Source organism: Alosa sapidissima, chromosome 1 (assembly GCF_018492685.1).
Source record: "Alosa sapidissima isolate fAloSap1 chromosome 1, fAloSap1.pri, whole genome shotgun sequence".
NCBI classification, from domain to species: Eukaryota; Metazoa; Chordata; class Actinopteri; order Clupeiformes; family Clupeidae; genus Alosa; species Alosa sapidissima.
The window spans coordinates 26,187,139-26,202,991 of NC_055957.1; the positions used below are offsets into that span (position 1 = coordinate 26,187,139).

Here is a 15,853-nt window from a genome sequence, read left to right on the forward strand (position 1 = left end):
AGTGTTCGGCCGTAGGCTATGTCTATGTGCGCACCTGCCAGGCTAACAGCCAAAGAAATCCCCCTGTATATTCACTCCAAGTTGGCCTACCATAACTTAGCAACTCTACACTGTAGACCATAAACTGGCTATTTACTGACAATGTATTTGTTCAACTGTATGAAGCAGAATTACGCACTACTTGGAACGTAACACATTTTTTTTGGCACGAGAGAATGACAGCGATTAACAAATTGCACTTGTTGCTGGTTACCAATAAATAGGGCCTACTATATATTTTTTTGCAAACAACAAAAACAGAAAGGATGGAGACAGCAAAGCTAGAGATGGGCAGGAACAAGGTAAATTGGTAGAAATGCTTGTCAAAACGTTAGGAGCTGGATGTGTGGATGAATGAAGCACAAGTATGCTTTATAAGCATGCACACTGTTTAAAGTTAGGCTAGGCTACACGGTAAACTAAGTAAACCAAAGTTAAATTTAGCTTTTTTAGGGCTGGATATAGTTGACCAAATGGATATAGGCTGTTAGGCGTGAATAAAGTAGGCTACTTTGTTGCTCAAACCCTTCCAACGTGGGGACGGATGTTGACATTTTCCGTATTTTGCGTGAGAAACCCGGGAAATCTCTCTTATTTTCATTGTTCAATGTTGACAGAGCTATGGAACGAAAGAGAACATATGGCGACAGAAATCAAACAAGCCACTTTGATTTTTTGCTGCTTTCATTAATAAAAAAGATGGGTGACCCCCCCTCCTAGACAAAAAAAAGTTAGGTGACCCTCCCCTCAACAAAGAATAAAAAGACATGACCCTCCCCTATTTTCCTCCGGTGGCCCCGTTTATAAATAACGAACGGTCCCTTAGCAACACACCTTAAAGCCTGTGTTGCAGGTTAAACACCACTGTTGATTAATGGGTACATAAAGCACTCAATATATGTATATCATTTTAAAAATGTCTCCAAATGGTGTTAAATGCCAGTTTTTGTTGTTTTTAGCATTAGCGGGTTTTTTGTACGCAATTCGGTGATGACGTCACTTTGGGGACTACTTGATCTGTGCTTCATTCATTTCAATGCATTTCAATGGACATCGCGGTTACACTTTCAACATAAAGTTTGTATATTTACACTTCGAATTTCGTCACAGCATTTATATCACAGCTACCCTATGATCTACCAATGGTAACAACGGTGCCTGATATCAATTTAGTATTTTTTCAGAATTTCGGGAGGTCTCGTTTTGGAGGGTATATGTTTTACATTCATTCCTATGGGAAACGGTCGCGGTTACACTTTCAACATAAAGTTTGTATATTTACACTTCGAATTTCGTTACAGCATTTATATGACAACGACCCTATGGTCTAACAAAGATAACAATGTCTTCCGATTTTAGTTTAATGCAATTTTCTGAATTTGAGAGGCCTCGTTATGAGGCTATAATGCACCTATTCAGTTCAATGTATTATGCTTATAACATTACGACACTTTTTTTGTTACTGTCAGTGAACAGCACCGAATGAAAGTCAACATGTTCTTTATATCTAGTGATAGTGATCATGTCGTTAGTTCAGATAAGTAGGCTACTGGGCAAACTTAGTCAGAAGATCAGAATATGAAGCATCATGATAGCTAGCTGGGCTAACTTTTTAGTCCCACCTGTGAGCCACCCCAGTTACTTAGCTTCTAGCCGCCGCCAATTAGGCTGGTCGTGTCTTCAGCATGAATATTTTCGATAACTACTGCTCGTGATTGATTGCCATTGACATCGTCAGGGTACGGCTTACCAAAGAGGGAGATAATATGGGCAAGTCGCAGTTTTGCAGGTGCTTGTGTGGGCTGTGCCGTCCCGATGGAAACTGTGGTGGAGAGCTGCAGTAACTAGGGAAGCGAGTGCATTTTGGCCGCTGGTCGAGGAGCTCCCCTGTGACCAGCATAATGACATGATCTATCTAGCTATCTATCTGTCTATATACATATCTAGGCTATCTATAGCCTATATATTTATCTATAATCTGCGCTATCTACTGCTGAACAATACCTTACTCGTCTCTCTTTACTCCTCTCTCGTTATTCTCAAGGGTCTCAAGGTGGGCTTTGGTCTGTAGTCTCCCCAAGGTGACGTAATGCAATGCATTGTGGGGGAAAGGAGAATCACTTCAAATGCTGTGAAATATTACCTGCTTTTTCGTATTATATTCCGTTTTGTGATACCCAACAACATCAAATGCAATGGATAACAGTTTAAATGTTTATTATCAACAAGCAAATTGTGCAAATTCGTTGGAAAATGAACCCTGCAACACGGCCTTTAAGCTACTGTGTAGTGGGTCCTATTTAGAAGTGGCTACTTCACTCGCGCTTTCCTTGACTCATGGAGCTGTGTGAATTTTATTACAACTTTTCGCCACGATATGGCAGTTTAAGTCCGCTTGATACTGTAAGGCGTAAGCCATTGGTTTCCAAAGGAGATTTTATTTGTGTCGCCAGCATAGTGTAACGACCCTCTCTTGTGCAGGTGTTAATTGTGATGATAATGTATGACTCCACACGAACTCTTCTCACTGTTTTTATTTCTCTGCATTCACAAATAAAACAAAGAATCCACTGAGATTAGACGATGACGACTGCATACCCAAATCTCCAGCAGACTAGTTCTGACTCCTAGCATTGTCTATGCTATTCCTGAACATAGATAAAATAATGCATAGCTTGTTCAATTCAGTTTAAACAAACATAAAATCATGCAGAAGAAACAACATACAGAGTTGGCACACGTTTCACACGTTGTGATCGTATAGTTTTTTTTCCATTGAATTCACAACAAGCAATGATTCATTAACAGTATAAACAACGTACCTGCATTCACAAATAAAACAAAGAATCCACTGAGATTAGACGATGACGACTGCATACCCAAATCTACAGTATAAACGTAAAAAGGAAATCAAGAAATTGCAAGTGTTTTCTTCATAAAGCTAGCTAACATAACGTGGCTGCCGCCAAAAAGACGTAGGCCACAATGCTCAATTAGATACCATCTTAGACAACACTCTAGCATTACTTGCAGAAATTATCTATTAATACAACTTATGTATATACGTATTTGAACCAGTGTGGAAGACAAACATGTTATTTTATATTAAAACACAAAATTATTCACGGAGCACTCTCTATGCACAGCTTACCTCCAGCAGACTAGTTCTGACTGGAGTACGGGAAGCGCAAATGCTCAAAATATTGAAATGCAAAGTAGAAATGAAAATACAATTGCAGTCGCAATGTCTCATGTTTTAAACTCATGTGAATGGGTACGACATATGAAAACATTTTAAACATAAAAACCAGTGTATATAAAAATAGAGATTACAATAACAATGTAATATCATAATTTTGAAAGAATTCACTTTATGTAGGTGAGGTTATTTTCAACTCTGTTACACCCACCCCCCACTGAATTCTGGACAAAATTACACACCTGCTTCAACACTATACCCAAAGCTCATCAAATGTCAAGGGACTACACTAAAAGTCCGACCATATAAAAGGTATCCTTTAAGGATGTAGTGGACAGAGAGAGACGTCAAACTCTCCAACCAACCACCGGATGAAGAATGCCTTACACATTCTACACTTGCCCAAAACTATCAATACATAATTCACCAGGCATAAGTGTTACCCTACTAAAGCATGGCAAGGCACCAAAGGTGCAGAAGACTTATGCCCTAAGAGCTTGAACAACAGAGCTGCAGACAGTCCGAACATTCTGCTGCAATCGTTTAGTGATATCTTGTCTAGCTATAGTATAAAGGAGTCTGTTGACTGGTCTAATAACACGACCCAAACGTGTAGTAGTTTGTGGTACAGGCTCAGACAACTCAGTGTGTACATCAGTGGGTGCAGTGTCAGAAGTAACTAAACAAGCTGTGTTGTGATCACTAACAGTCAAGGCATCTTTAACTACAGTCTCGTCAGTGTGAGTAGGGTAAGAGGGTCCAGAGCACAAATCTGATGCTTCGTCAGACAACACGTCAGTCGGGTCAGCAAGTGGCTCACTGAAAGTTCTCTCAAGAGAGTCAGGTAGGTGACCTGGTGTATTCAAGTGACTGACCCACTCTCTGGTTCTTTCTTTAGCAACAGGTAACACTGGCAAGACATCAGAACTTGGACTCTCAATATTAGAGCTGGGCAGACAGCCATTCAAATCATTTACAGGCTCAGAATCACTCATAAGACTCTGGACATCTTCCACACTATGTTGAGACTCTTACTGGACAGACACTTGGTCTTCCGTCTGCTTGGATGAAGTTTGACCTGAAGCCATGGAATGGACATCAGGGACAGAAGACAGGACAGAAGACATTGAGAGGTCAGACGGAGAAGAATGTGGCACACCTTGGACGGGAAGGAAGTTCACCAGCATGAGCAGATTACGATGAACCACCCGCTCACTCCCTGTGACAGTATTCTGTATTTTGTACGTGTGTGTCTTTGCATTCTTATCCATCACAGTGTAAACAGTCGGCTCCCAGCGGTCTGCAACCTTCCTCTTCCCTCTCTCTTTCTTATTGGCCACAAGTACACGGTCTCCAATCTCAATTGTTGCTCCTTTCACTTTCCTATTGTAGAGCCTCGTCTGTCTGCCTTGTTCTTTAGTCGCATGTTCCTGAGCAATTAACATGGCTTCTCTCAGGTCCTCAGACAGCTTTGAGACATATCTGTCAAAACTGGTGACATCAGGGTCAGTCAAAACATTACCAAACAGGATGTCTACTGGAAGATGCGGCACCCTCCCAAACATCAAGAAAAACGGTGCATATCCTGTTGTTTCATGAGAGGTACAATTATACATGAAAGTGAGTGTTTTTAAGCGCCTAGGCCAATCAAGCTTTGCTTCAGGAGGAAGAGCTCTGATCATGTTGCCAAGCGTTCGATTAAAACGTTCAACGCTGCCATTCCCCATTGGGTGGTAAGGGGTAGTATGGGATTTTCGCACACCCGACAACTTCAGAAGCTCAGCGATCAATTCACTCTCGAAGCTTGGGCCCTGGTCACTGTGTATTCTCTCAGGAAACCCATAGACACAGAAATACTTCTCCCAGAGGACTCTCGCAACCTGCTTGGCTGATTGATCTCTGCAGGCAAAGGCCTGGGCCAGTCTAGTGAAATGATCTGTCATCACTAAAACATCTACAGACTTATTGTGTGAATCCTCAGCTGACCAGAAGTCGATGCATACGAGTTGCAAGGGTCGGGTGGTGACAATACTTTCTAGAGGAGCTCTTCCATCAGGCTCAGCTACTTTGCTCACAATACAACGCTGGCAATGACGAACATATTCTCTCACATCTCTGTCCATATGCAGCCAAAAAAATCTCTGTCTAGCAATGTTTAGAGTCCTAGACTGGCCTTGATGACCTGCGCTGTCATGCACTCCTTTCAAGACATCAGCTTTCAGGCAGTCAGGAACTACAAACTGATTGCGTCTTGTCTTTGAAATCTGATCACGTGATACTCTGTATAAGATGTCATCACTCAGAACGAACTTTTCCCAGTGTTTCAGGAGCCTCAGGACCTGACTTGTCTCCTGTGCTCTTTCTCGTCTGGATGGTCTCCGAGACCTCTCCACATAAAAATGAATACGGGACAAGGTCTTATCCCTAGACTGTGCCTCTCTTAGATCTTCAACAGAGAAGACAGGCAGGCTGGACAAACTGTCAGGGATGAGCTGGGGTAGGTGACCCACAAGAGCTGTCGCACGAGTCCTTGCCCCAGAGTTCCATTCAGTGTGTGACTGGATAACAGCAGTGACTTCCTGTGTGGATAAAGACTGAGCTGACATGTGAAGGGACTGGGCATTTGTAGCAACCAGACGTGTTAGCTTCTCTGCCATTACAGACTGGTTGGTGGATTCTCTGAAGGTCTGTTGAACAGCTGTGTCAGATACAACAGCGACCTCTCTGGCGAGTTCATGAAGTGGTTCACTGACCAGTCTGTGACCGACACTTTTGCAAAAAGGGACACGACTGAGAGCGTCAGCAACAATGTTTCGTGGGCCTGGCACATATTTGATGTCAAAATTGTAGCTGGCTAATTTTGACACCCATCGCTGCTCACAACAGTCAAGTTTAGGTTTAGTCATAATATGTGTCAGTGGATTATTGTCTGTCCACACAGTAAAATCATGGCCTTTCAACCAGTGGCTAAACTTGTCACATACTGACCACTTTAGTGCAAGAAACTCTAAGCGATGGGCGGGATAGTTCTTCTGTGACCGAGTTAAGGACTTGCTAGCAAACGCAATTGGTCGAGCCACTGAGTCACCTCCTCGTATTTGAGATAAAACGGCTCCAAGGCCATCCAATGAGGCGTCTGTAGACAGCAAAAACGGTTGACTAAAGTCTGGGTGAGCCAAAACAACAGAATTGATGAGGGCCTGTTTGAGTTCAGCAAATGCCCGGTCATGGTCAGCAGTCCAGTCGGTTGATTTTAGTTTGCGGCTCACTACAGCACACTTAGACTTTCGGCCTTTCTTCTGTTTCTGACCAACTAGCAGTGAGAACAAGGGCTTCGCAAGGGTTGAGTATCCTGGGATGAAGTGCTGATAGAAATTTAGCATGCCAAGAAAAGATCGCACACGTTTCTCCGATGGCGTCACTCCGTCAGCTTCCATCAAGTCAGTCACAGTCATACTGCTTATGCTCTCAACTTTGCTGGGGTCAGTTGAAACTCCGTGCTCATCAACGATGTGGCCAAGAAATTTGACAGACTTCCTCAAAAAGTAGCATTTCTTAGGTGCCAATTTCAAGTTGTGGGCACGGAGTCTGTTGAACACCATCTCAAGACGTGCGAGGGCAGAACTTTCATCAGGAGCAAAAATTAAAATATCATCCAAATAGCATAACAGACTTAGGTAGTTTTGATCACCAAAAATGGAAGTCATCATTCGCATAAAACTCCCCGGACTGTTACAGAGCCCCTGTGGTAGCCTGTTGTACTCGTAAAGCCCCATAGGTGTAGTAAATGCTGAATACTTCCTGTCGTCCTCATGTAAAGGCATATTATAAAAACCTGAAGTCAAGTCCATTGTGCTGAACAGCGAATTGCCACCAAGTGCTGCCAAGCAATCAGCCTGATGTGGCAGAGGGTGAGCGTCTTTCAAAGTCCTCTTGTTCAACCACCTGAAGTCAGTACACACACGCAAATCACCATTCTTCTTCCAGATAAGAACCAATGGTGAGGCATACTCACTTGTTGACTTTCGAATGATCTCTTTTTCTTCCATTTCACTTAAGACCTGACGTAGTTTTTGGTACTGGCTCGGTGGCACACGTCTGAAAGGAAGTCTGAATGGCTTTTGATCAATCAAGTGGATTCTATGAACAAACTCTTCTGCTTTGCCGCAGTCAAGGTGGTTGCGTGAGAAAACATCCTGGTAGCGAACAATAAGTTCGGACAACTTGTCTTTACAGTCAGACGACGCATCACACAGGCTGATGTCCAGTTCACTCAGGCCAATGGACTCTAACTTCTCCCCAGCACATCTCACATCGGGACAGACAGAGGTAGCAGGCACAGTGAAAGTGCTCTGATGACAACTGATCAGATCTAAATCTTCCAAAGCTACACAGGGCACCAGGTCAGCAAGCTTAGCGTTACGCCTCAAACACAAAGGCTTTTCAGAAACATTCATCACTTTCAAGGGAACCCATCCATCTGCCCACAAAGGTGTGACAATTCTGGCAACCATGAGGCCTTTAGGTGCGGACCGCGCTGACGTAGGCTCTGTCATTACTGTACTACCAGGAGACACGTGTGTGAGTTTTGGCAGCTTTCCCCACAGGAGGTATTCACAGCCAGGTTGAAGGCAAGTGGCTGAGTTGCAACGTACTGTGCCTATCTTCTCAGGCATTTCACCATCACCCCACCGATGCAAGCCAGCTAGCATGGAGAGAAAATGTTCAGTTTCAATGTCGGCAGATGGCGGAGCAGAAACTGCTGTCCAGTACGTACTACATTTCTTTGACTCACACAGTATGTGTTTGATCACATTGGTCCCAATAATTAAGTCATCATGTTGCCCTTCAACTACGATTGTCGGTACAATCAATTTGCAGTCACTAACCTCCATGTTAATGTTGAAGGCTGACTTTGGGTGCACTTGTCGACCTCCGACACCAATGAGAGTCACATCAGTGGAAAATCTCTCTGTTTCACACACTGCACCAGCAGAGAGCAGGTTGCGCATAGCAGTATCACTGACTGTACATGCCATTGACCCACTATCTAGCATAGCGCCAAGTGTCACTTTGCCCCCCACCTTCACTGATACATAAAATAAGCTGTCACTGCCACCCACAATCTGAGTGTTTTGATACACAATGTTTGTTGATTGAAACTGAGACAAATTGGCAAAATTAAAAGCTGAATCAGAAACATCTGTGTCTGGCGAGTGGGAGGATTCTTTATGACCTGTATTGCCTCCCTCTGAATACAGGTCAGCTAGTTTCCCGAAGCTGGGCCAAGTTGGGGCGGGGCGTTGTTTGGGCATTGCCGCTTTGAGTGACCAGGGGCTAAACACTTGAAACAGAGATGATCAGAGCTGCAGTGAGACAGAGTGGAGTGATTAGCATCTCCACAAACTCTACATGGCGGCGAACTGAAAAAGCTGGGGCGTTTCTTACTACGCTCAGGACTATGCGGCTCCACCCTGGCCAAGACTCTCTCTAGCATACTCATCATGCGGCCAAGAACCCCATCATCTGGCTGCTGAGCACTCTGTGGCGGCGGGAAACGCTGTGAACGCTGGACATGCTGTGGTGGCGAGATACGCTGTGGGCGCTGAACATGTTGCTGGACACAAGCAGAGTCTGAACTTGAGTTGGGAGTCTGCAACAAAGACGTGGCATGAGAACATGGTGGACAACTTGACTGGGGTTCCATCCCATAAGAATCAGAGTGTGCACCGGTGTTAGAATCATTGTCGAGCACAGCTACAGGGTGACTTTTCAGCTGTGGGACACTGTAAGATGTTGCAGATGCACCCCATTCTCGTTGGTATTCATCTATCCTGAGCTGTATGTCTCTAGAAGTCCACTCACTGACAGGCTTGCATTTAAAAATGGAGGAAAGCTGCGGATCAGGACAGTGCTTTGCAAACATTTGTGCCACCTCTCCACTTATGTTCTCCATTCTCCTACCCTGACGGCGCAGTCCCTCATCAGCTGTGTCTGCAGCTTTATTTAGTCTGATCCAGTAGTCGACTGGATTTTCTTTTGGCTTGGGCAGTGTGGTGTAAAAGTCTTGCAACGGAAGTGATGATGAAGACTGACTGAAGTATCGCGTTAAAATGTCATATATGACATCTGGGTTCTGCTTCACATCAAGTGTGTCATCACTCCTCAGAGCTACTTTGACCACGTCCCTTGCCTTTCCTAAAAGCCTTCCCTGTACCTCATCTGCCTGTTCAGCTGCTGTGTAAGACTGTTTCCTAAGGTGAGCTTTTGTCATGGCAATCCATTCCTGGACGGAGTATTTGTCAGAACTATTTCCCCTAAAAGTCACGGGTTCACGTTCAGTCTTGACATGAACTACTACTGGCGTTGTGTTCTGTTGTGTAGGGCCTTGAGTAAGAACAGTCACTGGTTTGTCAGTCGAAGGTGTGTCATGTGCATTAGTACAATCAGTAAGTCCAGAAGAGAAAAGCCTAGCTACAATGGAGTTACCTATTTGCTCTCCCAGTTGGCCTACCATGTCAGTCAGGTGTTGTATGGCAATGTTGTCACTCACTGGAGTAGAAGCCCGTGCATTCTCCCTCAAAAACAGCTCACTAGGAGACCAGCCCGGGCTCAAACCATGCCCTCTGCTCCCCACATTATGTTTTTGAAGACCACCCGCACCCTCACTACCATACCCACTAGACAAATGAAGACCCCTGCCCCTATTCATGGAGGACCCTTTTAACCCATTGATCTGACTGCTATTCCCCTCAGCCATGTTAACTTGAGTAACACAAAATTAGAAATAGAAATATTAATGAAAAAAAAAAGAATTCACTAATGCAAATATTATCACACTACCTGGGAAATACTGAACACTAAACTGTAGTGTGATGTGAGGAACACTTAATTGAAAAACAAATTACTAAATAGTGTGCAGTAGCGCAGCTACACTGACAAATGACTAAATAGTGTGCAGTAGCGCAGCTACACTGCGATGAAAACTACAATGAATATAAAAATGCAGTGTTAGAGTACCCCCTAGCGACCATACGAAATCACCAGAAAATTCACGATGCACATTCCAGGAACACAGCACAGCGCAGCAGCCTCGGCGATCTGCTTGTGGAGCTGATCCAGAAGATCCGGAAGAGGTCACGGCACCAGTGTAACGACCCTCTCTTGTGCAGGTGTTAATTGTGATGATAATGTATGACTCCACACGAACTCTTCTCACTGTTTTTATTTCTCTGCATTCACAAATAAAACAAAGAATCCACTGAGATTAGACGATGACGACTGCATACCCAAATCTCCAGCAGACTAGTTCTGACTCCTAGCATTGTCTATGCTATTCCTGAACATAGATAAAATAATGCATAGCTTGTTCAATTCAGTTTAAACAAACATAAAATCATGCAGAAGAAACAACATACAGAGTTGGCACACGTTTCACACGTTGTGATCGTATAGTTTTTTTCCATTGAATTCACAACAAGCAATGATTCATTAACAGTATAAACAACGTACCTGCATTCACAAATAAAACAAAGAATCCACTGAGATTAGACGATGACGACTGCATACCCAAATCTACAGTATAAACGTAAAAAGGAAATCAAGAAATTGCAAGTGTTTTCTTCATAAAGCTAGCTAACATAACGTGGCTGCCGCCAAAAAGACGTAGGCCACAATGGCTCAATTAGATACCATCTTAGACAACACTCTAGCATTACTTGCAGAAATTATCTATTAATACAACTTATGTATATACGTATTTGAACCAGTGTGGAAGACAAACATGTTATTTTATATTAAAACACAAAATTATTCACGGAGCACTCTCTATGCACAGCTTACCTCCAGCAGACTAGTTCTGACTGGAGTACGGGAAGCGCAAATGCTCAAAATATTGAAATGCAAAGTAGAAATGAAAATACAATTGCAGTCGCAATGTCTCATGTTTTAAACGCATGTGAATGGGTACGACATATGAAAACATTTTAAACATAAAAACCAGTGTATATAAAAATAGAGATTACAATAACAATGTAATATCATAATTTTGAAAGAATTCACTTTATGTAGGTGAGGTTATTTTCAACTCTGTTACAATAGCCTATTGACAATTTATGTTGTAAATAGGCCTACCTTATGAGCCGACCTGTAGCTTAGGGATAACAGCTTTCTATTAGGATCTAGTTTGTTAGTTACAGTTTTGTCATAACTCCCTGATGCATTTTTGCATTTAGAATAGCCAGAGCGTGGATATCTCAATCGGAAAATTAAACAATATCGGGTGCCTATGGACTAGGCTGGGTGAACCCAGCCTGATCTACCCGCTATTTATTTTTTGATTTCTTAAAAGATGAGCTTGGTCTGGTGAAAGCCAGACTAGCCATGGACCTCAGTTACAAAATGCAAGGGAACATGAATCAGCCTATATTTGCACGAACAATAACGGACAACAGCTCTTCAACTTTGGCCCGTTAAAATGTGTATGAACAGTCTAGCGACGCATTTCATCAAGGCCCATTTGGACATGTCAGTTATTTGCACCACTGGTTAGCATTTCGTTTCAGACTACTGTTACTTAATTTGTGCATTGACAATAAAGTATTACATGAACTAAAGATGACTAAAATCTTATGTAGAAGAAGAAACATTCACAAAAAATCCATCCATCCAAAAATGACCTTTGTTTTTGATAGCTGTTGAAAACGGCATGGAACTGACAGAGATGTTTTTGTTTATAAATAAATAAATAAATAAATAACATTATGCTGATACCTTTTGCTTTTCCCTTTCACAAATATAATGTAGCCTACAGGTGTAAGTGACCTTTCATCAATCTAGTTGCAATGGATGAACTGTGATGAACTGCCCTACTTGTGATTGTTTAGAGATTTTAAAGGTTTTATAACAATGCTACATCTTCTTTGGCTATTCTACAATCTAGTCACCTTTTCAGCACCAGTAGGCTACTTTCTGTGCAGCCGCACACACACAGTCAGGCATGCCAAACAAGCATACACAAAAGTTTCAAGAGTGGGGGATGAAGTAAAATATGGAAACAAATTGAAGTGTGATTTATTTTCGCGGAACGGATCCCAGATAGCAAGCATAGTCGGCCCGATTCTGGCTGAGTGCTGGCAGTGTCGGCTGAGGTCCGAGTCGGTTGAAGCACAGTAAACACAGTCGGCCCGATCCTGGCTGAGTGCTGCCACTGTCGGCGGAGTTTCAGGTCGGCTGAGGCACTGTCCCCTTGAATGGGCCGACACTGACACGCAGTAGTTGGGCTGATTACTGAGTGTCTTATTTGGCCCGATTGGGGTTTGATGGGCTACTGCCAGTTTTCGAATCAATCTCGGCAGACGGATTTCATACAGTGTGTGGCCCGATACTTCAGGAACGAACACTGATCTGACACTGACACTGAGTATCGAGGCTGTTGGCGGCAAAAATGAAACATTTAGCGACAGCCGGACGCTAAACGTACATGGCCCAATTCTGTGAAGTGACTGTCGGCCCATTACATGTCTAAGAGCCACGAGCAGAGCAACTGTTCAGTTTGAAACCAGCAGGACGGCGCGAAACTGTCTCGTTTTGGACACTGCCTGTGGTAAGTAACATGCAACTTTACCTGTTATTGCATGTAAATCATTATGAATGTACATAGGCTTATTATTGCAGACAAAGTTTAACAAGTAGCATAACAAGAATGGGTGTTTCAATCTAACCCCCTTGACGATGACGAAGCTAGCGGTAACATACGTTATGATTTCTTAGCCTACTTTGTTGGCCTAATTAGCTGCTACCTTTAACGTCAGTGTTGGTGGTCAAAAACGTTCAGTGCTGTAACGTTAGCTATACTTGCATAATTATGTGGTTTTCAAAGAAAAGTGTGATCTAATCATTTTAGAAATAGCTTAACAGTTAACCAGTATTGCATGACTTAGAATATAGCGATTGGTAATTGGGCATTTCATCGTTATCTATCCAACTTCAGGCACTAGGCAGGCAGGACTGAGACTGTATGCCTTAAGAGAGTGTGTGTGTGAGAGAGAGGGAGAGAGAGAGAGAGAGAGAGAGATGGTAGCAGGGTGGGTCCTGTCCTGGTCATGTAAAGCTCATCAAAATCTGTATTTTAAGGTCGTTCTGTATTTTGTACTGAGGGGTTGTTTTATGATCATGTAATCATTTTAAGCACATATACTTCCATTAACCTAACGTTACTGTGACTTTTTTTAAATGTACACCTCAGAATCCAGGCCACACTGACCAGAGACCTGCCTGCACTGAAGGCTACCCGTGTATACATGTGTGAACCATTTCTTGTGTTGGAAAAACAGGAGACCTGAAGAGCTCTTGGTAAGTTGTACATTGATTTAATAGAATAAGTAATACGTTTTTGTTTAGATGAGCCAAATCATAGGAATCAGCTTTCATCTAGGCCTGTGTTTTGTGATGTGTCATTTTTAGATGCTTTTGGTTTGCCTCATCCATTATGTCAGCAAAGAACAGGAGTGGGCAGGAAACATGCGCTGTTGAAAACATGGCCAACCAACTGGAGCACCCACAAGGCTCTTGTGAAGGAAGTCCACAAGCCTTTGTGCTTCAGGTCTGTATGTGTTGACAAATATGTCTTGCTCTTGGTGATTGTCATTGGTAATATATCAGCATTTAACAATCACACAATGTCAATGTTGCCCAAAATAACTACCAGGGAGGTGTTACCAAGACAGCTGCAGAATGGCAAGACTGGGCTTTAGTAATATTTTGTCAGACAGTAAAGGATACATAGTTTAATGATTTTTTTTCTTTTCTTTTGAAATGACATGCTGTCCATGCATCTCAAATTGAAGGATGGATGGAAAGAACTCTTTGATCAACCCCCACAGAGAGCTGAGGTGGCTATCTGTAAGTATATTTGAGTGGACAAACAGAACTTCTGACAGATGACATGTTGAAATCTTGCTTTAGACCTCATAATGATCTTATAATATTCTTTTATACCTAAATGCAGTTTGGAGACACCCCCGGCTGGTAGTGCTGCTGAAACTGGTGGCGGCAACAATGAAGCGGCAACAGAAAGAGAAGGCAGGTGGCAAATGTTGCTGCTATTGAAAAATACTGTGAGAGTGAGTATGTTGCATGTATGTAGCTGGGTAGGTCATGGTACATGGTACAAAAATACAGAATTTAAAGCACTTAACACTTAACTCACAACCCACAACTACTGACAATGGAATTACTCTTTTAGAGTGAGTGAGTGAGGGAGAGAGATAGAATATTTCTGTAAATGTTTAATGTTAATTTAGAATCATTTATTTCTTTGAATCATTATACAGTTTTAAAATGTTTAATTGTTTGTGTTTTTGTATATGAAAGAAGTCGATTGTTGTAGATAAAAGTAGATTGTATATTTTAACTTGTTTAATTTCTAAAGTGTATATATGTAAAAGCTTGTATAATTTTTAAATGTTTGTTTTATTTGCAAGGTTGTGTTTGTCAAACTTGTTAATAAAAGTAGCTTGTGCTTTTAATTACTAGTTCTGGATTTGTGTTTATTTTCAAGTACTTTTGGTAGTTAATGGGCCACATGTGGCCCGGGGACCCAGCCGACATTCAGCCAACACTCAGTCAGATCAGTTTTATAGTGCGTGGGCCAGTACAGGCCCAGAGGCCCAGCCGACACTCAGCCAACACTCAGTCAGATCAGTTTTATAGTGTGTGGGCCAGTACAGGCCCAGAGGCCCAGCCGACACTCAGCCAACACTCAGTTATATAGTTTGTGGGCCAGACCTGGGCCAACAGAATGCATGACAGTCATTTCACAGTGTGTGGGCCACACCTGGGCCAACAGAAACAATAAGAGTCATTTCACAATGTGTGGGCCACACCTGGGCCAACAGTTCCAATAAGAGTCATTTTACAGTGTGTGGGCCAGACCTGGGCCAACAGAAACAATGAGAGTCATTTTGCAGTGTGTGGGCCACATCTGGGCCAGAGGAAATTCTTTGTGTCAGTTATCAGTAATTGGGCCATTGTTGGGCCGGAGGCCCAGCCAGAACTGGGCCAACACTCACAAAACCCTGAGGCAAGGTAGTGGGCCAGAGGTGGGCCGGTCAAATTTTGCTATCTGGGATGTACTGAGCGGCGGTCATATTTTGTACCTCTATGCGGTACATCTAGTTTTTGAGGAGATAATGTGCAGGACTGGGCATCCCCACTGCACCAAGCCCCCCAAAAGGATGGTAGGCCGGAAAACTGTTTTCTGTGAATATCTCGAGAACCGTAGAACCGACTAAACTATTGCAGAGAATGTTATGTGCAGGACTGGGCGGTCATATTTTGTACCTCTATGCGGTACATATAGTTCTCTATTCTGTTCACCTCGACTCAACACTGCACTCTGCTGGCCCAAACCAGTGCTCTTCCCTTGTATTGGTCCATGAATGGATGCATGCACCATGAACTGTAAAATAAAGGCATGCACTCCACGGACACAGATTGTAGCCTCAGGCTCCACCTTTGTCTAAAAGTTTATGAAAAATAACTGACGGGCACACTGAGCTACACAATTTGGCCAAAGTAAAGTAGTAAAGTAGCCTATCTGTCTACAGTCTAAAA

At 42.9% G+C, this 15,853-nt stretch overlaps 2 long non-coding RNA genes across 2 annotated transcripts; one reads left to right on the plus strand and one right to left on the minus strand.

Annotated features, from left to right (window-relative positions):
• Positions 1 to 10,445: 10,445 nt before the first annotated feature.
• On the minus strand, positions 10,446 to 11,183 carry LOC121677472. The gene is made up of 2 exons (XR_006020984.1): positions 10,751 to 11,183; positions 10,446 to 10,577 (listed from the first exon to the last, which is right to left on the minus strand). It is a non-coding gene; the product is annotated as an uncharacterized LOC121677472 (long non-coding RNA).
• A 1,524-nt stretch (positions 11,184 to 12,707) lies between these two features.
• On the plus strand, positions 12,708 to 14,921 carry LOC121677452. Its single transcript, XR_006020971.1, has 5 exons — positions 12,708 to 12,842; positions 13,485 to 13,591; positions 13,703 to 13,841; positions 14,086 to 14,140; positions 14,247 to 14,921. It is a non-coding gene; the product is annotated as an uncharacterized LOC121677452 (long non-coding RNA).
• Positions 14,922 to 15,853: the final 932 nt, after the last annotated feature.